Below are 27,223 nucleotides of genomic sequence, written 5' to 3'. Positions count from 1 at the left end.
TTCATGCCAGAAACAAATGTATTATACACACAAAAAGCACACAAAGCACGGTAGTACCGTGATTACAAACGTGGGTCCGAGTTCGAGTCCTGCTCTGGAATGACCAGTCCTGTGAGATGGAGAACTGGTAGGTCGGCTTAGCCTCTCCCGGGCTTGTTTTCTGTCCTGCAGAGATGGGGCTCGCTAGGGGTCCCTCCCCCTTAGAGGTGCTGTAGTGTGCAAATGATGCGCGTGGGCAGCCCGAGCACAGCTGCTCGTTCCTCGTAAGTGCAGGAGAGCATAGCTTTTGTGGTGAAGGCTTTATAACAGCCCCGTGTAGACTCTCAGTGCTACAAAGGGATGCCTTGTGGTTTGGAGATGGGATTCTCATTTCTGTAAATACCCAAGGATTGTGTAATTGGGCCCTGCTGATTTGAATGTATTCTTTAGAAAGTACATATTGTAGATATATTTTTCAAGCATGCATGCTTTTTTCTTTTATTATTTATAGTTCTACCCTCTCTCTTGGTGGGACTTTTCATGGAATCCAGGAAACAGCCCTAAGCCACCTAGCTCTTCACACGTCTCCGTCGCGGTTTTCTTCCCTGACTAGAAGAGGGTTCTGCATAGGGAATTTTCTTTGTTCCCCTTTTCTTGGAGTCTCTCTGTCTGTCTGCCCACCTCTCACCTGTCCAACTGTCCATTTCTCTACCCACTCATTCTTCTGACTTGTTCCAAAAAGCATTTCAGGCAGCTTACAGAAGAACAGATACCAAATAAACAGGTGAGAAAATGGGGCCAAGTTCAGACAGTGAGGCTAGGAGGCGAGCCTGTGTGAGTGTGGCAGGCATGAGAGACACGTGTCTGCCCTGTGACTTATAAGATCGACAGCAAGAGTGTGCCTGAGGCTCCCAGCAGACACAGGGAAGCAGGGTTTGTGGGAGATGCTCACTGGCTGTGAAATAAATAAGTGGCTGAGGAGAAGCCCAGCCTTTCCAGCTACTAAGGCTTAGGAGAATATTTTGAGTGTCTTCAACATCAGAGTATTTCTTCTTTTCTTTTGTCAGAGTTCTACATATAGTTGGTTACATTCTGTACCTGGAAATTTCTACAAAATTTCTTCCCACGTGAGTCCTATGACTCGGGAATGGGGTGGTTCTGCTCATTGACTGGGTTTGGCCAGAAACCGAAAATGACAGCTTCAAAGGAGCCTGGGATTTGTCAATTATGTTTTGTCAGTACTGTAGAGTTCAAAAAATGCTTTCACAGTATCTCTCCATCTGAGGCGGCAGCGTGCTCTCTTACCAGCATCAGGAGCTCAGGTCCACGGGATGGTGGGGGCTGACTGCATTGCCGTCAAGACAGCTGAGCTAGTCACTGCAGGTGTGGTTCTTTTACGTAAGGCCTTTCATGTTCTTTACTTGAATGTTTCAACAGGGAGTTAATTAACTGAGTCAATTAACATTTAATAAATATGATGCTTGGTTGAAAAGACAGTTATAGACAGAATATAATCTCTGAAGCCTTTAAAAACGGTTTCATTACTGAAATATCAGTGGGGGAGATACACAGTTTATCTTATTTATGCCTGTCTTTTAAAGTAACAAAGAAAGAAGACAGAAAATGCAGAGGATGGTTTCTGTTCTTCCTTTCTGCTTGCAGGTGCCCTCACCTCCAGTAGCATCCATCCAGACACCGGAAATGACACTGGCCGTGCTCAGAACTTCCTCAGCCCTGAAGACACAACTGACAAATAGAAGGGGGCCACGCCCTTTTACAGCAGGTGCTCTCACTTTGTGGATCCTTATGTAACTGAGCGGTGTCAATCAGGATTGCCCGTTTTACATTGTGTGGCACTGCTGCGGTGTCTCCTAGTTACTTGTTTCTGTAAGTATTCATGTATTATTCCCCACTGCGTGGTACTACACGTCTAAAAATGCTTTTTTTCAGATGAAAAATAATGTGCATTTAATATAATATGTCTGAAAAAAAGGGGCAAAAGATTCTATCCTGGTCCCTCTACACAGAGATAATAATTAACAATTTAACATTTATTTTCTGTTCTTTTCGTTAGTGTGTATCATCTCTGTCATAAAAACCAGTGAGCACTCTGTCCCTGTTTACTGTTCGGAGACCTCCATTTTCCATTTGGCTTATTACATGTTTTTCTACAATATTCTATCTCCCCTGGCATGATTTTTAAAGACCAGTGTAGCATTCTGTCTTATGGAGGCATCGTCCATTTTACTTCGGACTTAAATAAACTTTTAAATTCCAAGTATACTTAACTGAAATACTGAAAAGAGAACTGTGGTGGTACAGGAAGGCCCCTAACTCCCTTCCCATTATTTCCTGGGAGTAAAAGCTGTTGAAAATTTGGTATATATATTTCATGACATTTATGCCTATGAGATACATATATATACACATATGAGAAATCAATGTATAGGTGTGTGTATATACGCTTTATTTAAAAATGAGACCATACTATACGTTTTTCTGCAGCTCGCTTTATTCACTCAGGGGTATATCATGGACGTCCTACCACTCCAGACTCACCCGGCCCTTTCAGATAGATTGGAGGGGTCTCCTGTTGTGCGGGTGTCGTCTCTTGTCCACGGACACATTTGGTGGGAGAGTGCTGTGGACAAGGCCCTGGACCACGGCGAAACGCCGGCTCCCTCAGCGCCCGCAGCTCGCCTTGATTTACCGCATCATTGTGTTGATGGTGGACAGTTAAGTTTTCTCCATTTTCCACTGTCAGAAAGAATGTTTGAGTTGCATCCTTCTTGTACAGACATTCCTGTGATCTTGTATGTGTATTCCTTTAGTTAAGGCTTCTGGAAATTTAGTCCCTGGATGTGACATTTACATTCATCACAGACTCCTTTCAAGTGACTAGAAATTCCTTCTCCATTGGGGAATGAAAAAATGCACAATTACTTATGTAACCAATTCTCTATCGCTGGATATGATTTCACTTCAGTTTTTCTTCCCACCTTTGTATACATTGCTGTGTAAATGCCCTGATGGGTACATCTTTTTGGACTGATTTTTTTTTCCTAAAGGAAACGATTCCTAGTAGAGGAGTTGAGTCAGTGTGTATGTACGTATTTCAGAGCTTACAAATCCATTGATATGTCATCCTCTGAAAATGTCGCTCATGATTTGTTCTCCCACAGATTGACACTAGCTAGAATATCTTAAAAATATTTGCCAATATGATAAGCAAAAGTGCTTTTTCATTGTTTTTGTTTGCATTTGATAACCAGTGAAGTTTTGAGCATTTTTCACTCATTAGCCATTTGACTTTTTTAAAATGAATGATTCCTTTTGTCCTTTGCCCACATTTAAGTGAGGGAGCTTCTTGTTGCTTTGTGACAGCTTTTTGTATGTTATGAAAATTAACTTCGTGAATTCATCAACATGTATCACAGAGCTTTTTCTTGTCATTTCTTTCCTTTCATTTTGTTCAGGAAGTTTTTTGATTTTTGTTGTGGCTCAAACTATTCTTAGGATAGTAAATGTCTTCCTTATGGGTATTATCTTTGACATTATTCTTAGAAATACTCTCTTATAATGGAATAAATCTCTTCTGTAGGTTTTTATAATCTCTAAGATGGAGATTATAATAGTACATGTTATAATGAGGAGAAGTTGAGTTAATAAGAGCAAAGAGTTTTATTTGCTGTTACTAGTACTTTTTAATATTTACATCACTATCTGCAATTTATCTTGTGGTCATTATGACAGGAATGGAATTTATTCTTTCCAGGTGATTCTCTGTCCCAGGACAATTATCGAATTCATAATTTTTTCTTTGATTTGAAATCCCACCTGTACAAAATACTTACATACACTAGAGTCTCTTTTTGAGTTCATGGTTCCCTTCTGTCAATCTCCTTTCCTTACTCCAGCACCATAGCTTACATATTGTAAAAATTTATTTAATAACTGGCAGTCTGATTTTTTTTGATTCTTTTCTTCCATCCCAAATTTTCTTGTCAAGTATTATGACTTTATTATTCCTGAAGAATTCCAAAATATTTTGTTCAAGTTAAAAAAAATCAGATTGGAATTTTCATGGGATATTTTAGTAAGTTTTGAATTATTCTTAGGAGAACTTACATCTTTACAAAACTGCTTTTCTCCATGCAATATGTTTATGTCTCTACATTCATACCTCTTACTTTAACCCTCAGTACAGTCCTGAAGTTTCTCCATTTAGAATATGGGCATAATTTTTGAATTTATTCCAGATTATTGTTTATGTTTTAGTTAATTTTGTAAGTGAGAATTTTTTGCTATTATATTTTTAAATGCTTAAAACTGACATTTAGAAAGGAAGATTCGGTTTGTCAATACTTACTTTGTAACTTGTCATTTAAAATTGTAAGTATTAAGTACTTATTCCAGAATCTTTTCTTTTCTGTTTTTAAAAATTTGTTTCCAAGGTTCTCAAAATGTTCATAGCTAAGTAGTTTAAGTGGGGACACAGATGGAGAGAGGTAGTGTGGCTCACGTACAAACTGTGAGCACATTCATGGCTGCCTTTAGGCTGGAGAAGCTGCAGAAGAGCTCAGGTTAGACCAAGGGTGGCTTTTTCTGCACTTGAAAGCCAGCTTTCCTGCCTGTATGGTGAAGCCTGGTGGGCGTGGCAGGTACATGATCAAGGTCTGATCAAAGTCATTGGCTGCACAGAGCGCTGTGTCTGTGAGAACTGGAGACCATTACCATGGGAAATGCTTGGCGCCAGGAACACTGCAGGGGAGCAGGGGAGCCTGTGTGTTAAGGATTTTCCAGCCCTGGGAGTGGGAAGATGAGACTCTGCATTCAAATCTGAGTTTGAATTCATCCTCTCTTGTTTACTGGTCCTCTGACTTTTGTCAAGTTATCTACCCGCTTTGAACTCCTGTTTTCTTGTCTCTCAAAACAGGAGAATTGCAGCCTGCTGCTAGAGTGTTTGCTCAGGGTAAATGATTTGCGTCTATAAGATGCCACGTACAGTCACAATCTCAGTGAGAAATGGGCTGTCGCCTCTTCTGCAAATCAGTGCTCGATAAGACATCGGGGGAAAGCCAGTCCCTAATTTGTATGTGATGCAATGAGGAACAAAATTAACGTCTTGCCTTTCCCTAGCAGTATTCTTACTTCTTTGCTTCATTTACCTCTTTCCTCCTTTACTCTCCCCTTTCACCTCCTCCACCAAAAGAGTCTGAGTTTGTCTCAGAACACTATATTCAAATTACTTTAAATGTTGGCTCATCCCCATGAAATTACATTGAAATTAAAAATAATCTGTACACGTCCCAGACATGATTATATTTGATTTACACACACACACACACACACACACACACACACACACACACACACACACACACACAATCAGGCTACCTCCCATTTGCTGAGGGAGAAGGACCACTTTTTCTGAGATTTCATTCACTGAGCGTGAGAGCAAAGTCTCTTAAGCAGAAATTCGCCTGGCTTCTTGCATGGTTTTTTAAATTGGATTTCTGCTTTGTGTCCACAGAAATAGTCTCCTATTAGAAGAGGGGAAGTGGAGATATAGATATTCTGCTGAGATATTGGTGTCATCATATTTGAGTTGGAAAGGACTTACGACAGCATAGAGTCGTACCTTTTTATGGGTGAGAATCCATGATAGTGTAACTTGGACAAGAACCCGGGTCTTCTGTCTTCATGTCCACGCGGATGAAGAGGCAACTGAGTGGGGGATGGCAGGGATCCTTGCTTGAGTTCCGGGGTCTTGCTAGTTTCCATTGTTCAGCTGCCTTTAGTTTATGTCCATGTGGCCTCTCATGGGAAGGTCACTCTATCCTGATAGATTGAGTTTCTAATCAGCAAAAAGGTCTGGACCCACTCATGTTTCCCAGAGATTTTCTGCTGCCCTGCTGACACTTTATATATATGAGACCTAAGAAACTGCTGGATATAAAATCCTTATTGTTATCATTGCCCTCGAGTTCCACAGAAATGGGGTGCTGTCTCAGGCTGTCTAAGGCCAACTCTGAACAAAGATAGGGTGATAGGCTGTGCAGCTGGACACTCCCCAGTCGAATGGGATTTCCAACTTAGTTTTTAGAATCAGGCAGATTAGTTCAAATCTTACCTTTACCAGTTATTAGCTTTGTGACCTTGAGGAAGAAACTTTACGTTTTTGGGGACAAATTTTCTTTATCTGTAAATAAGTTCAGTATTTATTTTAGTGTTTTTGTTTTAGAATTGAATGAGCTAATTCCCTCATTTATTCCTAAAATACTGATCACATGGTTCTATGCTGGTGACTTAGTGGTTGATTACTAAGGGACTCAGTAGTGAGAATATGGGTGAGGCTCCCTGGATAATAGAGCTTTTATTCCATGATATGCTTGTAAAAGACTGGATTGCAGTGGATTTTTAGTAAATGTCCATTCCTTTCCTAATCCCCATTGATTGTGTATATATCTTTATACTAATATATGAACAATTTTTTATTGCAATTTAAGTCTTTTTGTAGTATTTAAAGTATGCAGCTATAACAAAAATACGTGAAATAAAATGATTTGAATTTATTTTCTTTTCAATAAGCAAAACAAAATAAAATAGAAAAGAAAAGAAAAAGTTTTGAAGGAGTAGAAATAATTTTATTTCCGTGGAATCGACTCTCTATGTTAGGTTATTCCGTTGTGTTTTTAAACAGCATATAAAATTGACAGATTTTGACTTCAGTGTTGATAGCTGGGTGAGTATGGGTTTTTTTGTGGTTGTCTTTGATGAATTATTTGCACTAGATCATAAATAATGTGCATGTAACATATTGGAAACGAGGAAAGTGTGGAGACATACTACCTCCAAAGCAGTCATTTTGTTACCGAGTCCAAACTCATTCTGCTCACCAAATGACAGGCCAATAAACTGGGAGATGAGGTGTTGGAGCAAGGAATAGTGACTTTATTTGCAAAGCTGGCAGACCCTGAAGATGGCAGACTGATGTCCTGGAGATCCATCTTCCCCAAGTCAGAATTGAGTCTCCTTTTATACTAAAAAGGGGCGGGGCTGCAGTTGGTTGTTGGAAACTTCTTGTTGTATGAATTGCTTGTCCTTTGAATCCGCTGTTCTTGCAGCTGTCCATGTGGATCAAATCATGTTGCCCCTGTAAAACCTCCAAAAATAAAACAAAGTTATTCTCTATTTTGCAACTTGCCATCTCTACGTAAGTGCAGATAAGTTAGCATCCTTCAAGATCACGGCCAGGAGAAGAGGCTGTCCTGGATATTTCAGTCTAAAGGCAACTTTCTTTTACAAATGGTGCAGAGATAGCAAGTCTGAGCCTAGAAAACAGGGCACAGGGTTAAAACCAAAGGAACAGACCTAACATTGGGTCAAAATTGTTCTTTTCTAATACAATTCCCTTTTCCACTTCATAGATAAATTTAGTAAGAAACATGAGCAATTTTGTATTTTTGCTTCTTAATAACCGATAAGTGGGCCAACTACATTTTTGAGAGCAGGGATGCTGTGCGGGCATAGGGGACACAGCAAACTCTTGTTGGGGGTGGCCGACCCTGGAACATGTCTGATGCCCCGTAAGTGTTGGTGAGGGTCCCCCTAGCCAGCAGCTCTATTTAGGTGCCAGCATATGGGCATTGATATCTGGAGACCTCATTTTCGGTTGCAGGAAATTTTTTAGATACTGCGATTGAAGAATCACTCCAGCTGGGGATAATTAGGGAAAAAAGGAAAAGGAAAAGGGTTTGGAGTAGAGTAGAAGAGAAGGACATCAGATCACCGAGCCTGAGTGCTTGGCAGCGGGGCTTCGGGGGAGAGGGGAGCAGACGTGGGGAGGGGCCTGGCCCCGGAACCAGCTCCTGCACCTGTCCCCGTGCCCAAGCCACATAGCTTTTAATTGGGCCACCTCTCTGGGCTGGATGTCACCCTGGGCAGAACCTTGAGAATCGAAGGTAAGGCGTGGGCAGCACTCACCTAGGGGTTCACTGTGGATTTCGGTCAAGTCCACAGTGCCTTTTCTGGTCATGTGTCTTCACTTGTCCTTTATCTCAGGATCTGAGGAGGAGGAGAAAGGAACTCAGGTAGAGATCCAGGAAGATATCCGACTGTGTTAAGAGAGGACAGACACAGTGACACGGGGAGCGAGGACACTTGCAGCAAAGTAAAATTACTTCACAACTATTGCTTCAGAGTTGCAGGTGTGAGAGAGCCTAAGCCTGTCTCAGAGTGCAGGGGACAAGTGGAAAGGAATGGCAAAATTTCCTCTGAAAATTGAAATTTTGTTAAATAGCCTGCTACTGTTGATTGTATCACTTGAATGAATGCAGGCATATTTCTGTGGGCATTTATAGGTTCACTCAACCCCACCAGCCCCTCTTGCCCCCATCGGGGATGGGATTTCTCAAGCACAGTGCCCCTCCTGCTTGGGTGGGCCACGCTGCGTGTCCTCGCCTGGGGCCGGGCTGCTGCAGGGCACTGAGTCCCCGAGGCTCTGCCTGGGAGACACGACAGGAATATCTCTGCTCTCGACTGAGGGCCTCCTTTTCCCCCTGCAGTGTAAGAATGCCGGTGACTGAGTTAGAAGCATGCTCCCAAGCTTTCCGTGTACTTGCCATTCAGAAGCGGACACTGGAAGCTTCCAAATTTCTCCAGAATGCGTTCTACATTCACCTTCGGCAGGTGAGATTATGTCTTTACCCAAGTGGAGGAATTACAGCCGTTTTCCTGGAACTTACTCACCACTAGTCCATCTGATTTTTCTGTGCTAGGATTCAGTATGGCCTGCTGAAGTATGTGGAGTCAGATCTTGAAACACTGATGAAGAGGATCATTTATTTTATTTCTATATATGATAGCCTTTTACTTTCAAAATTCAGAATTTTTGGTTCTTTCAGGAATTTTTGGGGGGTTGGCGAAACAACTTTGCTCTTACCATCTTTGAGACCTGTTGCTTTGTGCCTCTCACCTGTCTTCTGTCACTTGTGAGGCGATACCATTTGTGACCCTGTCCGTGTTTTTCATTTTATAAAACATATAGTCTGTTAAAGTACAGTCCCTTTTACTCCGAAGATATTCCACAAAAACTACTAAAACCTGGGTGTGGTTTTAATAAGACAGAATCATTAGAACATGTACTTGCAGGTTGCTAGTGCAAAATCCCCAAATCAATAGTCTAGCTCAACATCTAAAATCTTTCTAATCTACCTTGGATTTGTATGGATAAGTGAAGCAGTTTGCTAAGAACTCAAGACCAGGGTTAGAATACAGGCTGGTGTAGCTCAGCAGGTCCTCTTGAGCCAGCGCTGTGCCAGAGGGTGGGGCTGAGGGGGAGAGGGCTGGGCCTTGGGGAAAGGGGAGGGCCAAGAAGGAGGGGGGTCCTGTCGTTCCTGAGCTCAAAGTTTCATGGCAAACACCTTCACCAGGTGAAAAACTTGGAGTTTCTTCTAAGAACAGTAGGTTTGAAAGAGTCATAAAAGCACAGGAGTGACAATAACTCTTTTGTGTCTAGTATGGGAGAGCGGCTGTGGGGCCACATGTGAGACTCGTGAGTCCAGGTGTGCAGTGTTGGTGGCTTCCACCTGAGCGGTGGGAAAGTCAGTGGGATAGTCAATGGGAAAAAACGAACAGACTTTATGCATGTTTAGATGGTAAAAAGGAAAGGTTGAATGATGTCTGTGAAGGTAGGATGGAGTTAGGCCCAGGTTTCTGGGTGGATTAATGAGGTAAGTGATGGTCCTGCTGTGCTCTGAGGAGGGAAAGCTGCAGAGGGAGCTCTGGGGGAAAACTGATGAGTTCAGCTGTGTGTAAAGTGAAAGGCTGTTCGATGTGTGGTCTGGTAGCTCAGGTGAGAGCCTGTAGCGAGTAGCGGGAGGGGAGAGAGACTGTCAAATCATTTTGTGAGCATACAAATAATTATGATTAATGATACACTTAAGCCTCTACATTCTGGATTTAAAACCCATTATCATTTTGCTATATTGACTGCAGAGGTTCCTATTTTTTTTAACAGAAATAAAATAAATAGAAAGAAAATAGTGGAGTTAATGAACATCATAGAGTTGATGTGTGTCCTTGTATGTATTTTGATAACTCATCTGTTTACAACCATAATCTGTAAAAAGTTAACTAGTTTAGCATAAGAGTTAAACAGAGGGACGTTACACACAGTGTTGGTGCTTGAAGCTGATCTTCTCAGGCAAATTATGTCGCCTCTCTGTGCCTTAGTTCCATCTTCTGTGACTGCCCCCGGGCCCCTCATCACAGCTCATTTCCTAGACTAGATGTTGGGAGGGAGGCTGCTGAAGGGAGTAAGAAGTGGCAACTGCTAGGGACACTGAAGAGAGACACAAAAAGTGATTAAAGCCGATAAACTCAGTACACACTAATACTCTCAAAAGAGAGAGTATCCCGCAGTGTTTTGAGCCACTTAGCGTATGGGAAACAAAACCACGTGGACCCAAAGCTCTTGAGCATGTGAATATTGTGGGTGGGAGGGTGTCATCAGAAAAGGGTTGAGAAAAGGCCTTTTGGTTTCCCTTGACGTTTCCAGTAAGGATGGGGAGCAGAAGAGAAAACACCCTGCTTCACAGTGGAAGCTGCTGTTTTGTGAAAAACTGACCAAAGTTTGGAGACCAGTCATCAGCGGTGCTGGCAAATGAAGAGACTTCGGGATTGGGTGGGGCACTTGCTGCGACTTCCAGGTGACCTGCTGGCTGGGGGCTGTGTGGCGGGCAGTAGGTTTGCATGTTGACCCGGGCATAAACCCTGGCTCTGAGGCTGCTGCTCTGACTAGCAAACCTGGGCACCCTCAGTCCTAATGGGGCAGCTCGGGATGTGGCCTGGGACACCTGCCATGCTGAGGGCGAAAAGAGGGCTTCCCTGAGGGGTTGTCCCTGCGGAGAGTGGAAACGTCCTCCTGCAGGGGAGGAAGAGCCTCTGAGCAGGGTGCTGGATGCACAGGCAAGACCACCCTGAGCACGGAGGGTTTGGGGAGCTGGAAGTCACACAGTGTCCCGAGTAGCCTTGTTTCTGAGAAACTAGAGGGAGAAGAGGCTGAAAAGGCAGGTTAGTGTCAGACACTGTGGTTGGTTATGAGTGACAGTAAAGGACTGGTCCGGCAGGCACGAGAGAACCCTGTGGGCGTCCCAGCGGGGGCGTCACACCGGAGGGTGTAGCTGGGTTACAGACTTTGGCACTTATTAGCTGTGTGACTTTGAGCAAGATCACCCCACCTTTCTCTATATATCTTCATCTGTAAAATGACACAGTGACAAGCTCGTGTCATCAGAAGGCTTAGTTTAGCTCTGATCCTCTGTGTCCAGTCTTGTCAGTGCTTCCCTGCAAGGTTCTGCATTGGCTGCTCTTACCCTCAGATGGGAGGGCGTAGAGGGACATTGTAGCACCTGACGGCAGGAAGGGGTTGTTTTAAAAAGAGACATGTAGCCGCCTGCAGCTGCAGGCCTGCAGGAAATTTGATTGATGGTCCTGGAGAGGACTTTGGAGGCCTTAGCATCGTTTTAAGACTTGTTTTCCCTTGGGGGCAGCATTTGCCTTTGCAGATTAATGTTGAAGATTTGGGCTTCTTGCAAAGCTGTCTTCAGAGATGGTTATATATATAACTAATCGTATAAAATAAAACGCTTTTATTTAATGTGTGGGACTTTGCAGCTGTTGGGAATAGCTCTGTTGGCCTGGTCTCCACGGAGGACACTAGGCGTCAGCAGAGCGTGCGGGAGGGTAGGCAGCTCGCCATGCTGCTGCGGGGTGTTCTCCCCAGCACGGCACTCTGCTGAGTTGACTCTTCTCTGAGTTTGGTTGCCAGATGAGCAGACAGCAAATTAATGAGTTCTGGTCGGATTGTATAATGACAGGAAGAAATAGGGTCCCGTAGTTTTTCTGGACTAGAACATGCTTTTGGTTCCTGATCCAGTGTGTTCCATTACAGAATTGATGAGTTGTGTCTATTCTGGGACTTGTCGACTGAAAAAAATGTGTAACCTGAAAGTTTAGAGTTATGCTTTATTTGGCGGGAGGACTCAAGGCGGGATGACAGCCTTCAAATCTGTCTAGGGGACTGCTCCCAAGAAGTAGGGGAGGAGCTAGGATTATATAGGAACTTTACAACAAACACCAGGGAGTTGGAAGAATAAAAGATTGCTTGTTATCTAAAGAAATCCAGGCATCTCAAGTTCAAGAATTTAGTGATTTTCTTTGTATGGGAGGAAGTAAACATTTTGGCTCATTGAATTCATTCCTTTTACAAGCACCTAGTTATCTAGGGCCAGTATTCTGTCCTTTCTTATTCTGAGTCCCCTCAGAGGGCACCATTCTGAGTGGCTGCCTAGGCTGAGCAGGGGAGGAAGAGCCTCTGAGCAGGGTGCTGGATGCACAGGCCTGTCCTCCCTGGGAGATGGTGGCAGCTGCTGATGACTTGGTTTCAGCATTCTTTGTTTACTGACATGGTTGCCGTATTTTCATTCACATTGTAGTATTTTCATTCACAGTGCTCCCCCTTGGTCCTAAATTCGACCAATATTTTGAGAGACATTTCATGACCAATTTTGTCCCAGGGTGCTATGAAGTCTCATTCCTAGTTCAGGTTGAAGAAACTTCTGACCTGCCATTCAAGGTGTTAGGTGTTTTTATCAGGCCCTGTTGATACTAAAAGTTCTCTGGATAGCCTGTCTTACTAGTCTGTTTTGATCCAGGAAATGTTTACCATTCGTTGCTCATTCCCATACCTAGAATCACACTGTTATAATTATTTTATGCAGGGTTATAAATTTTATGTATTTCTTCCATATGATTTGCCATCATCAATCTTGTTGTAGGCCTAGCTACACTTTGGGAAATGTAAGAGAAAACAATCTTATAAAATAGACAGGATATAAGTAATAGAGCTAGTAACGTTAATAAAGTCACGATTAAGAATTTAATAGTCAAGAAGTTGTATTTTTGGGTTAAAATTTTTCTTGTGTTTCTGACTGAGTTTAAGTGATCTTACGAGAAAGTTCGTATTTATGGTCAGGCTTCGAGCAGGTATTAATTGGCCAGGTGAGGTCTCCCACCTTGTAAGATCAACAGTGGCCTAAACAGAACTATAATTTCCTTTTTAGAATAACGTTTCTGAGGGCTATCTAGTTAGAGCCTTGGAGTAGGGAAACCCACCAAGGTAACACAGAAGTACTAGACATAGGTAATTTACCATAAACTTAACAATTGGAGTAGTTCATAATCAAAGGTAGGAGAAATTATCAAAGTAATTGGTATACAGGCCTGGTCTGGTGTCTTGGGTCAGCTGTCTACCTCATATGTCGTCGTCTTCTCATCCTGGCCTGGTAGCTTTTTCTCCATTTGGGCCTTGTTTAAGGTGAGCAGTGCTCTATAGGCCAGTGCACTGCAGGGGCTCTTTCTGATTGGAAATGAATCTGAAAGTCAGTTTCCTTCAGCTTTGCTGTGTATGGTCTAGTTAAGAGTACCTGATAGAGTCCTTCCATTCATGTTGGAGACAGTTTTTTAAGTCATGCCTGTTCCAGTATGTATAATCCCCTGGCCGCATGTCATGGGGCATTGAATCTTTACCCAAGGATATATTACTAAGCTTCAGAAAGAAACATACAGTGTCCTTTTAATAATTCAATTAAACTTTGCAGCAATGTAACATGACAGCAAGGAATGATCTGGGAAGTGTCTTACTAAATATAGACCTCAATTAACAAAACGAGAATTTAATATCCACTAAAATATAATCTTTTTCTCTCTAAAGTTCCCTCATTTTTATCAAATATAGTCAAATCAAGGTGAATTTGTTTACAAGTTAAGTCTGATTATTTGATCATATAGGCTCTTTTAAATTGGCTGTGTTGGAACTTTTAATAAGGACTTTTAAGCTAGAATGTTAATAAAGTTTGCTAAGGCCAGAAAAGCCCCGTCAAGGGCTTGTCATAGATTTCTGCCTAACAGATTTAGGTAAATTCTTTTCTTTTTGAAGTCCTTAAAATACCTTGAGGTTCCTATACCTGTTAGGAGACTATATTCCTAATTTATCTCATAGAGCCACTGGGGACCTTAAAGATTTTAGTCTCTTGAGAGATCAGATAGAGAGAAAAGATAACTGTTCTAAGTCTGCTTACATAGGTATAATTTATCAAATTGATGTGAGTCATAACTAGTTTAAGGAGAAGAGTTTCTTTATGTCTGGTAAACAGGTTAAAAGCCAGTAGTATTTCAGACAAAATCAAAAATTGTAACCATATTCATCAGTTTACTCAGTCCCACGTAACTAATTCTTTTAATCAGAGTTTTCATTAGACCTTTAAAATTTCTTACCCAGTTTATTTCAGTGCTATAGTTTGAAATTTATTAGAAATCAGTAAATCTCCTTGAAGAGAGAGTATTTTGCAAAATCATCAGAAGAAAACAATTACCTGCCTATAAATGACAACAGAATTAACAGCATGGTTAAACAACATTACACTGTAATCTATAAAGAAACCTGGTCACAATAACCAGAATTATGACTGGTAACATTTCAGATATACCAGAATGTTAGGGAGTCTATATAATTTCTAGAATATCTATATTAATAATATTTTCTCATACAATATAACCTAGGAAGATTTATTATTCATTTGACAATACTTCCCATGTTAGTTAACATGCCAAATGAAACTTACTACTTTAAAATCTCTCTTTGAGATGTTTCAGGGACCCTTTGTAGCATCCCATAGTTAACTGGAGACCAAAAGAATTTTAATGAGAAATTGATATTTGGGGAGCTTGTTAAAAGTTTTCAAAACACTTGGTCAGATAAACGTATAGATCACTGTAAAGTAGTACTTACTCATTAACAAGAAAATATTTCAAAGGTAAAGGCACAACAGATCACTTAAGTCGCATAAGAAGTTTTACAATTTGTTACTGAAGGTGGATTAATATTTTAAGAAAATTTTGTCCCCTTAACAGAGAGAAAACCAAATCTAGACTTGTACCAGCTTACTTCTAAGATTCATTTACTTTGCCCAAATTGATTCTAAACTTAGCCAATTCTAACCACGTACAAAACTCTTTCCTCAGTGTTCCTCTTCCACAAGCCTTCCCTAGCTTTCTATACTCGTATTAGTGTGTCCCTTATTTTTTCTTCCATTCAGAAGTAACCAGATTCAGGACAAAGTCACTATTTTTCAGTAACAAAATATACTTCCATTCCTTATATCTTCCTTTACACATTTATCTTTCCTTCCTAGGATACTGAGATCTTTCCCTTAATAATAGAGACTATTTCAGAGTGGCACCAAGCATTTATTAATATTTCTAAACACCTTTAGTTTCTCTGTAAGAGGAAGTCATATGTTAAGTAATTCATATTTCTATCTTATTTTATCTGAAAATGGTATAGCTATTAAATAAAATCCTATCATTTAACTTAATTTAGCACAACTCTAGAATTTAGATACCAAACATTTAGAGATTATCTTAAGCATACATTTTAAATATATATTTTAAAAAATTTACCCAAAACTCTCATCTGATTTGCATTTAATTTACTTCAAATTTTATCACACCACATTACTATTATTTTTTTTGACAAATCTGTAACATATATAGCAGGATCTTATTTGACTTTCATTAATCCTAGGTACAGTAAAAGTATTATACTTAATATTGATGACTTTAAAGATGTCTATATTAATTAGAACATACTTAAACTAAACAATACCAAGTGTTATCTTAATATTGAATATTTTCCAGTTCACGTGAACCTGAAGATCAACTTAGTCAGTTTTTATTTTAAAAATACTTAATTTGTAAGCTATTACTTTTTACGTCAATTAAGCAGTGCTCTTTGACTTTGTGGTTTTTTTTTTTTTTTATTTTTTTTTTTAGCTGTAGAAATATCTCACATCTATAATGTGTACTCAGGCTTATAAACAGACCAAAGCTAGAGATCTCATAGCTTCACTTTAAAACTTACTTATAAGATAAGTATAACAATAGTTGGAGTAAACTTAATTTGCTTGCTCAAATCACTAAGGCTTACTATTTATGAAAAAGACATTTAAGATTTCTTGACAAAGTCTGACGGACCCATCAGAGTTCTGGGTTCTAAAATGCCAAAAACTTCTTTGGCCTTAAGTTTTCTCTCATTGAGCTAATTAGGCTCAGTCCTAGGTCACTGTTTGCTGTATATACATTTCTGATCTGCAAGACAATGACAGACACTTCCAGTTCCCCAGAGAACTGCTCTGTCACGCAGGCCCAATTGTATCTCCTTATTTGGCTTTTTTGGATCAGTGAGAAGAGCTGTAAACAAAGAATTCCATGTTTTAAAACTTTAAGGTTCAATTTATCTTGTCTTCCAAAGCTTGCATAAGGCATTTAGTAAGGTCTCTTTTCCTTGAGTTATAAGTTAAACCCAGGGTGAACCTCTTATTATATTTTTCTATTAGCAACTGAATATTAGTTTTTAGTTTTACATTTTATTGGACGGCTCATGTAACTCTATTGGTTTCCTTTATTTTGTTCAATTAATATTTTCTGAGGGACAGAAATGTGCCCAGCCTTGTAATACCAAGAAGGGGAAGCGTTTTTCCATTGAAACAGATCTGTCCCACAACATAATTAAGCAAAAAGTTTATATAAAGCCCATTTAAACATACCAATTTTACAAACTTTTATCTCAATTTTATTAACACTTATACCTTTAATTTTAATATTTATTAGGTTTAATCAATAATTTTTATTTCTAGAAGGAATGCCAGAAGCCTTTTTCTTCTTTTCTTTTCTTTTCTTTTCTTTTTTTTACTGTATCTAAATTTATAGAAAAGTCTCTGGGATCCCCAAGTTTGAGCCAAAGAACTTAGGCCCTTCTCAACATTTAATTTGATTAATTGGTCTGTTGCCCCATTCATTGATCAAATATCACAGTCTACATATATTATATGTATCTATCCCTATAAATACATACATTTTAAACTGGGGCAAATAAAACGGACTTCTTTGAACTTTAATTTTGGGGGGCAGTAGGTGATTTTCTTTGGCCATTTTTTTTTAACTTTACGTAGTGTAGTATCAAAACCTTGTCTCTAAATCCAAAAATGTCCATTTTATTTATCTCATTCAAAATAACCATCAAAAATATTTACCCATTTTGGATAATCCCCTTATCTTTTTTTTTTTTTTCTGTTAAGAAAAAATTCTTTCGAAATTTTTACATTCTTTTTTCCAGTTACTCAACCTAATTAACATTAATTATTCTAAGATTTTATTAACATCTCTAAAAGCATTAATGGGAAAGGAAAAACATAAATGTTGCTTTTTAAACCAGTTTTTGTAAAATAAGTTCTTAGATTAACCATTAGATATATTTTCTACCTTTAAACTTGATTTTAATAGGTACCAATAAAACGGCTGTTTATAATGAGAGCTCTTTCAACTTTCACCAATTTAAAAGTTTTCCAAATTAAGGGATCCATCATATGGCCATCAATTTATATATATATATTGATTTTAAACGAATAAGTTGAAGAGGCTTTTCCAAATGAGAGTAGGGGTGCTGCCTAAATAAAATTCAAAAGTTTACTCTCCAAAAGGTAAAGCAGTTCATGGTCCAGACTGATGCAACAAAGGTTAAGATGGCAAAATGCCTGAAAATTGGTACAAAGGATTGTTGAGAATCCCAATTTATTTGTGTGGTCACCATATGTACACAATACTTGTACCTTTTGCATGGCAGAGTCCAAATTTTCCATTAAAAACAAAAAGGAAACAAATATATACATACATACACACACATAAAACACCCAGCGAAAGATAAAACGTTTATATTTCAAGGACACAGGAAGAGAAATCCAAGTTCCCCCTAAAAGGGTTTTGGTTTTTATAAGTCCAGAATTCCAAAAAATGTTTTTATCAGGCCTGGTTAGTTACTTTAACAGGGAGATTTTTTTTTAATTCCCAATTAAAATTGTAAGTTTTGTATGTATATAAAACTGGCTGGGGTATTAGCTGGAGGCTGGCAATCTGTCATTTCTTTATCTTTTTTTCCTTTTCTTTCTTCCTTTCGTTCTTTTTTTATTTTTTTTTTTTGAAAGTTCTATTCCCCATTCTAAGGTAGGGTTGTCAGAATAAAATTGCTAGTAGGTTTTCCCACAGGGACAACTCTATGGCATGAAGTCTTTGCCTATACCACTCCTGCAAGTTTCTCAGTCATCCGAGAAAACTGTTACCAGCCAGGAAGGGGGTCCCATTTTTGGAGTTGAAGGGTTCCTCATAAGAGTTTTACTTTTATTATGAAAAATTCAATGGAGGTAACCAAATTGAGGAAAACATTAGACCAGCCTCTTACCTAACCACTCAGCCCTGACCCCAGTGTCTTTCAACATGGACCCACTATGGATATCTCCACTGGGAATTTTCCTGGTATCTTTCAACCAGCCCCACCTTGGACGTCTACTAAAGATGGGTGTTTCCAGTTATCTTTCAACAAGGCCCCACCCAGTATGTCTCCACTGGGTGGGTTATTCCCCCCCCCAGTATCTTTCAACTGGAGAGCCAGGTACCTGGATACACCACCAAATAAAACTCAGGATTATCACCCAATATGGGAGATCCGAAAAACTAGATAGACTTACCCAAATTCATCTGGACTCCCCGAGGAGGTGGATGGGAACAAAGGGCCACTGCTGGTACCAAGGCTCCTGATACTCGGAGAGTTCAGGTGGAGAAAGTCTGCTCAGGGTCCCTTCATGGTGTCCAAAACTGTTGACTGAAATACATGTGCAGCCTAAAAGTTAAGAGTTATGTTTATTTGGCGGGAGGACTCGAGCCGGGATGACAGACTCTCAGATCTCTCTGAGGGACTTCTCCGAAGAGGTTGGGGAGGAGCTAGGATATATAGGAGCTCTACAACAAAGACCAGGTAGTTGGAACAATAAAACATTGTTTTTTATCTAAAGAAAGCCAGGTATGTCAAGTTAAAGAGTTTAGTGATTTTCTATGTATCATTTGGGCTCACTGGATTCATTCTTTACACAAGCACCTAGCTATCTAGGGCAAGTATCCTGTCTTGTCTTATTCTCATTCTGTTCAGAGGGCACTGTTGTGAGTGGCTGTAGAGGCTGGTCTTCAGGCCTGTCCTCGCTGGGTGATGGCGGAAGCCACTGATGACTTGGTTTCAGCATTATTTGTTTACTGACATGGTTGCAGTATTTTCATTCATATTGTAGTATTTTCATTCACAGACTGATTGTGGATAATCTGGAAAATTGGAAAGGAACCGAGATAGAATTACTGCAGGTAACTTCTACTTTTATATTTCGTGTGCAAACATAAACACGGATGAAGCATACATTTGAATTTGGTGGTGTAGGGAAGGATTTCTGCACATTACAGGAGAAGGCAAGGCAGAATTCTTCTACTTTGTTGGCAGGGATGTGGGTCCACCTGTCTTTTCTGTAGCGGTTTCTGAGAGCAGTTTATGGTAACTAACAAACATTGACAAACGGTGGTACACATTGCATTTAAGAGCTGGCCTGTGCAAACTTGTGTATTGGGCAGGTGGATTGGAGAGAGATGTAGCCCAGGCCTGGGCTCAGATACAGGTTTAAATCGCCATTTCCTCACCAAAGGGCCTTGGACTAGAGTGTAACCTCCCTTAACCTGTTGGTGAATCTGTGAAATGTGCATTATAATATTCGTTTCTTCCTGGGTTTGTTGTAAGTTGTAAACAGTATTATAACACTCATGAAACACTTAACAAACAGGCACTTAGCAGTGTTCACTGTGTCTGTCCGCCCCGCTTAGCGTGTGTCACAGCCGTAAAGGTAGCATGTGCCTGTTGAGGATACACTGGTAGCCCCTTGAATAGGTTGTGAATTTGGTGATTTCCTTTAATCCTGGAAACTCTATACGCCATGGGCAGTTATTTTCATGGACAGATGAGGAATCTCAGGGTAAAGAAGACTGTGTAATTTGCCCAAAGTCAGACCATAATTTTGGGTGATGGGGCCTCGGTTCAGCATGGGCCCCTGGGCCTTCTGCCCTCTCCGTTCAGCCCCAGAGCCAGACGTGGGGTCGCCTGTCTCCCAGCCCAGAATATCCAGTAGGCAGCAACACAAACCTGGACCTGTGCTGCTTAAGCAAAACTCCGGAGGGGAGGCAGGTACTAAGTGGATAAATGTAAAAACAGACGACTGCAAACTGTGATCAGCTCTGAGAAGGAAAGGAGCACGCCTCGTCACGCAGAGCTGGGAGCTTTCCCTTCGGGGCTGCTCTGGGGGCGTTCATCTCAGCTAAACAAACTCCGGTCCTGCACCAACGCAGGAAGGCAGGGCGCGTGTGACCAGGTTGACTTGGCCTCGTAGATCATACTCATTCCCCATTCAGCGGCAGCTCTTACGGGCACTTACCTAGTAAAAAGATTTTGGCCATTATCATAACGCACTTTGCTTGGTAGTTTTATTGGCCTCACATTTGAGATGAGGTAATTGAAGCTGGGGAGTTTGTTGCATGCCCGTGATTACTTTGGAAATAGCCCCACTGGTCTTTCAACCTAGACTGGTGTGGCTGTTATATCCCAGCCCTGTGAATGGCATCGTGTAGCTTCTACCAAGTGCTGCAAGTGACTGACATTGATTTTTCTTAATTCGTAGGAAATGGTATGTGACAATAAGAGAAAAAGGTAGTCAGAAATTGTTTGGAAAACTAGAACAAAATCCAATTCTTCCCCAGCTGGGGAAGCGTACCCAGTGTCACTCACCCCACTCACTGCCTGGCATCTCCTCCCTGCCGACTCCATGTTCAGAAGCCACTCTGAGCCTTTGAAGAACATTTTGCCTCATGACACTGTTGACTAGGACCTGCGGCCTCTCTGTCCCTGGTTAACTCTCTCTTCAAAGCCATTTAAATTTTATGCAGGCTCCTCAGCTCAGATGTAAGAAGAGCCTCTTTAAACTTCTTGATGCAGCTCCTTAGTGAAGATCTTGCGAAGGAAATCTAGTCAAAACCTGGGAGTTATGCACACAGTGACTGCAACCTCAGCACTTTGTGAAGTTCAGAATCAGAGGGGTGGGAGACTAAGGAAAGGCTTTTTAAAGTAGAAAGGGGAAAGTGAAAGGACACAGGCTGTGTGAGACTGAAGCATCTCGGTCCCAGATAGCAAGGCAGCTGCGTTCAGGATGGTATGTGAGGAGTACAGAGTTCTCACAAAAAAGAAATGGTGGGATGGGAGGGAGGACAGATAGATTCTTTACTAGGGAATGAAAAAGTGCGCTGAAAACTTCCTGGTTGAATAAGAGGACTGTGACATGATGTGCTTGTATTTTGGAGAGAAGGGTTTTGTGGGGACAGGCCTAGGAGAACGCTGTCTGGCTAGGGTGTCAGCACAACAGGGAACCACAGAGAACAGAGCCGACCTCAGGACACCTGCTGGGGGAGGGGCTGCCCGCCATTTTGAGACCTGGGGGCTGCTTCTGTCCCTTAGCTGGGGCCTCAGAACACCCTTCATATCCCAGTCCTGTTGATACAAGAAAACAGATGTGGGGCATGAGAAGGGCTGTGTCCCAGGCTTTGGTTGAGCCCCTGGAATGTGCCCCACCAGACGTGGGTCCTTGGCTTCATGCAGGAAAGGTTTCAAGAGCAAGCCACTGTTGAGTAATGGTAGATTTATTCACAGAGACACATTGAAAGGCAAGAGAAAGGCCACGAGTTGTGGGGTTCGGGTGCTCAGATTAAAAGTAGGTATACACTCCACAGACAGAGTGTGGGCCTTCTCGGAAGAGGGAGAGAGAGTGGTGACCGCGAGGTGGCGCTGTGTTGCTCGTTTTCTTGGGCTTGGTTGTTTCATATGCTAATAAGTAGACTGAGCAGCCTAAGGGCAAGGGGCTGGGATTCCCAGGGAGTTGGCCATTTCCCACCCTGTGACCTTTTGTGGCTAGCCTTGGGATGGCCATGGTGCATTGGGGCATGTTATTCACCATGTTACTATTACAATGTGTGTATAATGAAGCTCAAGCTCTGCTAGAAGTTAAATCACTTCATCCTGAGCCTCAAGGCCTATTGGGGATTGAATCCTTCACCATTTTGATGTTAATTGTTGTGGCCTTCCTTGAATGGCTGTGCTCTGCCGCCTTCCATCCTGTCTCACTCTGATGACACAGAGAGAGCAAAGGCCGGGCCCTACCCGTGCTCCTGCATTTAACAGGGGAATGGGTGGTGTGGGCTGAGGATGACTCTGAGTGGTGAGAAGGATGTTTCAGATTTTCCCACGTGGGACATGGGGACGTGCCAGCAGCCACTGCAGATTGATCTCACGGGCATTATCGCTTGTGTCACTCATCTTTTCTATTTTACTTTTTTTTTTTTCATGTTGTTAATCTAAATTTATTATCAGGTTTTTTTTAGGAAACAAATTTCTCTTTTTCTTTTCTTTGGGGCTCTTTTGGGGGTAGGTAATTAGGTGTATTTATGTGTTCGTGGAGGCCCTGGCACTTGAGCCCAGGACCCCGTGCACGCTAAGCACACGCTCTACCACTGAGCTCTACCACCCATCACATCATCTTTTCCTTTTTGCTTTAGCTGCCAAGAATCTTACAGCTGAATTTGTAGTCGGCCTTTAACACTTACCCTAACTTCATGGCATTCATTTTTATGACTTTACCTTCCCCTGGTTTCATTTAATTATTCAATCTCCATTTTGTCTTCACTCTCACTTTTGTCTTTTTGTTGTTATGGTTGTTAAGCTGTGTTTAAAAAAATTGTTTAATTTCTCTTTTAGCAGGAGGCTGAAAGTAAATAAATATGTAAACAAACTTATCACACTTAAATATTTTATACTTTCTAAGCTGTTTAGTATTTACTTAATAACCGAATTGAATACTAAAGTGATAAAATTTTTAAAATATTTTTTAATTTTTTATAAAGGTATAGCTGATTTACAATATGATATAAGTTTCAGGTGTACAATAGTTGCACAATTTTTATTTTTATGTTCCATTTATAGTTATTGTAAAACATTGGCTATATTCCCTGTGTTGTAAGATCCATCCCTGTAGCGTGTTTATGTTAGATGGAGCAGTTTGTTTAAGAAAGCTGGGTAACGCAGAGTCTGGGGAGTGGCTCTGTCTAACCCATGTTCATGGTCACCCTTCCTGTCAGAGCCCAGGCCCTCACTCCTCTCTACAGGGGAGCGAGTGGAGGCAGCCCTCATCGGCGCTGGCACCACCCTCTGAGAGGCAGTGACAACAGTGACTCTCTGTGGACATGCAAATTGTTGTTCCAGGAGCTTTACATGCATTTCTGCATTTAATAATTAAAGCCCTCCTGTGAGGAATCATTTTATGTTTTTAATGAATAATACATTTTATTTTGATTTTGATAGAATTCAAACCTCCAGAAAATGTACTGGAATAGTACAATAAACGCTTAGAGCATTTCACCTAAAAGGGCACTATTTGCCCTTTTGTGTGTGGCTTATTTTAGTATAAACTTTCAAGGTCCATCCATGTTGTAGCCTCAATAAGTAATTTTTTCTTCTGATTTGATAATATCTTTTTCCTTTTTTTCATTTTTGTCTATTTAAAAATATTTTCATTGAATTCTAGTCAGTTTATAATGTTGCATCAGTTTCTTGTGTACAGCACAACACTTCATTTATATAGAAACATACCTGTATTAATTTTCATATTCTTTTTCAACATAAGTTCCTATAAGATACTAAATATATTCTCCTGTTCTATACAGTATAAACTTGCTGTTTACTCTATACATACTATCTGAAAATCTTGAACTCCCAATTTATTCCTTCCCACACCCTCTCCCCTCTGGTAACCATAGTTTGGTTTCGATGTCTCTGTGTCTGTTTCTATTCTGTAGATAAGTTTATCTTTTTGTTTGGTTGTTTTTTCTTTTTTTGTTTTTTTTTTAGATTCCACATGTGAGCGATCTCATATGGTATTTTTCTCTCTCTTTCTGGGTTACTTCACTTAGAATGACATTCTCCAGGTCCATTCATGTTGCTACAAATGGCATTATTTTACTATTTTTTTTATTGTGAATAGTAGTCTATTTTACAAATATACTACAACCTCTTTATCCAGTCATCTGTCAGTGGACATTTAGGTTGTTTCCATGTCTTGCTATTGTAAATAGTGCTGCTGTGAATATTGGGGTGTAGGTGTCTTTTTGAATTAGGGTTCCTTCTGGATATGTGCCTAGGAGTGGGATTGCTGGGTCATATGGGAGGTCAATTTTTTTGCCTTTTGAGGAACCTCTATACTGTTTTCCACAATGGCTCCACGAAACTGCATTCCCACCACAGTGTAGGAGGGTTCCCTATTCTCCACAGACTCTCCAGCATTTATTGTTTGTGAACTTCTGAATGATGACTATTCGGACTGGCGAGATGTGATATTTGATTGCAGTTTTGATTTGCATTTCTCTGATAATGATATTGAGCATTTTTTCATGTGCTTATGGGCCATTTGTATGTCTTCATTGGAGAATAGTCTCTTTAGGTCTTCTGCCCATTTTTGGATTGAGTTGTTTGTTTTTCTTTCTTATGAAGTTTAAAACTGTTTATATATTCTGGGAATTAAGCCCTTGTCAGTCTCATTAATTGCAAATATTTTCTCTCATTCCATAGGTTGTCTTTTTGTTTTGCTTACTGTTTCCTTTGCTGTGAAAAAGCTTGTAAGTTTAATTACATCCCACTTGTATATTTTTGCTTGTATTTCTATTGCTTGAGTAGACTGCTCTAGGAGAACATTGCTGAGATGTATGCCAGATGTTTTCCCTATGTTTTCTTCTAAGAGTTTTATAGTGTCTTGTCTACATGTTTAAGTCTTTAAGCCATTTTGAATTTATTTTTGTGTATGCTGTGAGGGAGTTGTCTAACTTCATTGATTTACATGCAGCTGTCCAGTTTTCCCTACACCATTTTCTGAAGAGGCTGTCTTTATTCCATTGTATGTTCTCACCTCCTTTGTCAAAGATTCAATGACCAAAAGTTTGTGGGACTATTCTTGGTAATTTTGTTTATCCGTTCATTGATGGATGGATATTGTTTGTAACCTTTGGCTACTCTGAATGATACTGCCATGAATATTGATGTGCAAGTTTTTGTGATAATATGTTTTCATTCTGTTGGCTGTACAGTTGGCCCGCCATATCTGTAGTTTCCACTTCATGGATCCAGATGGCTGATTGTAAAGGGACTCGAACATCCTTGGATTATGGAATCCAGGATGGGGGGTTCCTGAAACCAACCCCTCGAGGATACTAAGGGATGACTCTACATGTAGGAGTGAAATTGCTGAGCCATATAACTCTAACATTTTGTGGAAACAACAGACTTCTCCAAAGAAGCTGCACCATTGTCCCTTTCCACTGGCCGCATATGAGGTATCTCTGCCTCCTGAACAACACTTGTTATTGTCCATGTTTTGATTATAACCATCCTGGTGGTTGTAAAAATCGATCTCATTTTCATTTTGATTTGGCTAGTGATGCTGAGCTTCTTTTCATATGCTTATTGGCCATTTCTGTATTTTTTTAAATCCTTGGAAATTTTAAAAATTGGGTCGATTTTCTTTTTATTGTTCAGGTGTAAGCATTTGTTATATATCCTGAATACTAGTCTCTTATTAGATACATGCTTTGTAAAATTTTTCTCCTATTCTGCAGATTGTGCTTTCACTTTAGTTCTTTTAAACATTAAAACGATTTCTTTACAGGTGAGGTAATTAGATGTATTGATTTATTTTATTTTTCTTGCTAATCACGCCCTCTATCAGTTGAGATACCCCCTTCCCCTGTCATTTCACTTTCTTGATGATGTCCTCTGTAACAAAAAGGTTTTAATTTTGATGAAGTCCAGTTTATCTGCTTTTTTCTTCTATCACTTGTGCTCTTCGTATTGTATCTAGGAAACCAAAGCCTATCCTAGGACCTCAAAGATTTATACTGTGTCTTCTTTTAGAAAGTTTATAGGTTTAGTTTTTACGTTTCTGTCTCTGATCCATTTTGAATTAATTTTTATTTGTTATATAAAATATGGGGGTCCAGATTCCAGATTCATTCTTTTGCCTGCAGATACCCAGCTTTCCCTGCACCATTTGTTGAATAGACTATTCTTTCCATGGAGTGTTGTTGGCATCCTTGTGGAAAACTTTGTTTAAATGTAAGTTTTTTCCCCCTGGGATTTTATTGTGTCTCATAGATTTATTTATCCAAACTTATGCCAGTAACATACTGACTTAGTATTATAGCTTTTTAGTACACTTTAAAGTGAGTCATCCCACTTTGCTCTGCTTCTTCAAGATTGCTTTGGCTGTCCTGGGCCCCTTGCACTTCCATATGAATTTTGGGATAAGTTTTTCAATTTTTGCAAAGAAGTCAGCTGGAATTTTGATAGGGATTCCACTGAATTTGTAAATCACTTTGGGGAGTCTTAACATTTTTAACAATATTGTCTACCATTCCATCAACATGAGATGTCTTCCATATATGTAGATCTTTTAAAATGTTTTGGTGATACTTCAAAATATTCAATGTACAAATCTTGTAAATTTTTGTTAAATGTATCTCTCATTTAATTTTTAATGCTGTTGTAAATGGAAAATCTGAGCTTCTTGGGGTAGGACTATATATCAATTTGTTTATTTCTAGGATTTCTATGCAGCAACTACCCTAGGTTTATATTTGCAACATAAACCTATCCACAACTCTTCCCACCCCCATGTTATAAGAAACCAAGACCCAGGTTAAGCTACCTGAACACCTATGTGGAATTGAGAAATGAGACCCTTGGGTGGGGCTTTTTGAAGATGATACTGAGAGCTTATTTAGGATGGCTTCATCTTAATTTCTTTTAAACAAAACTTTCGGTGTAGTCAGATATATTAAGAACATGCCCTTTTGATGTGCAGAGGAGCTAAGACTATTATCAAATAATTTCTAGAGAGAGTGTTGTACTTGAAATCTAATTTGCATCAATCTTTGAAGATTTATGTTTCAGGAGCTTTGACTAAAGAACACCTGTCTTTATTCATTAGTGACAATTAAATGCTCAAGCAACATGTAATAGTCTGAGAAACTGCCCCCGCCCCGTAGTGCTGGGTGGCTGCAGCTGTAACAGGAGTCAGCGCTTACCTTTCCCAGTATGCTTGTGCTGATCCGCTCAAAGAGGTTCGTCCAACAGTGTGTCTGTTGTCTGTTGGACATAGCCATAAAACAT

At 40.2% G+C, this 27,223-nt stretch overlaps 1 protein-coding gene across 48 annotated transcripts in view; it reads left to right on the top strand.

The window, feature by feature from the left end:
• LOC141577229 (uncharacterized) overlaps positions 1–27,223 on the top strand; it is a 148,370-nt gene that overhangs the window by 51,178 nt on the left and 69,969 nt on the right. For 38 of the 48 annotated variants that reach the window (XR_012506135.1, XR_012506134.1, XR_012506098.1 and 35 more), the window contains 4 exons: positions 1,642–1,866; positions 8,547–8,670; positions 25,144–25,389; positions 26,080–26,167. The exons of 1 other annotated variant lie outside the window; for it this stretch is intronic. The gene's annotated coding sequence lies outside the window, so the exon portion shown is untranslated. Of the gene's footprint in view, positions 1–1,046; positions 1,107–1,641; positions 1,867–2,484; positions 6,607–8,546; positions 8,671–24,631; positions 24,679–25,143; positions 25,390–26,079; positions 26,168–27,223 lie in introns of those variants that run through there. 9 more of the 48 variants (XR_012506107.1, XR_012506102.1, XR_012506096.1 and 6 more) reach the window with 8 other exon arrangements.

Source organism: Camelus bactrianus, chromosome 3 (assembly GCF_048773025.1).
Source record: "Camelus bactrianus isolate YW-2024 breed Bactrian camel chromosome 3, ASM4877302v1, whole genome shotgun sequence".
Classification (NCBI taxonomy): Eukaryota; Metazoa; Chordata; class Mammalia; order Artiodactyla; family Camelidae; genus Camelus; species Camelus bactrianus.
This window is presented reverse-complemented; position numbering and strand designations above follow the sequence as displayed.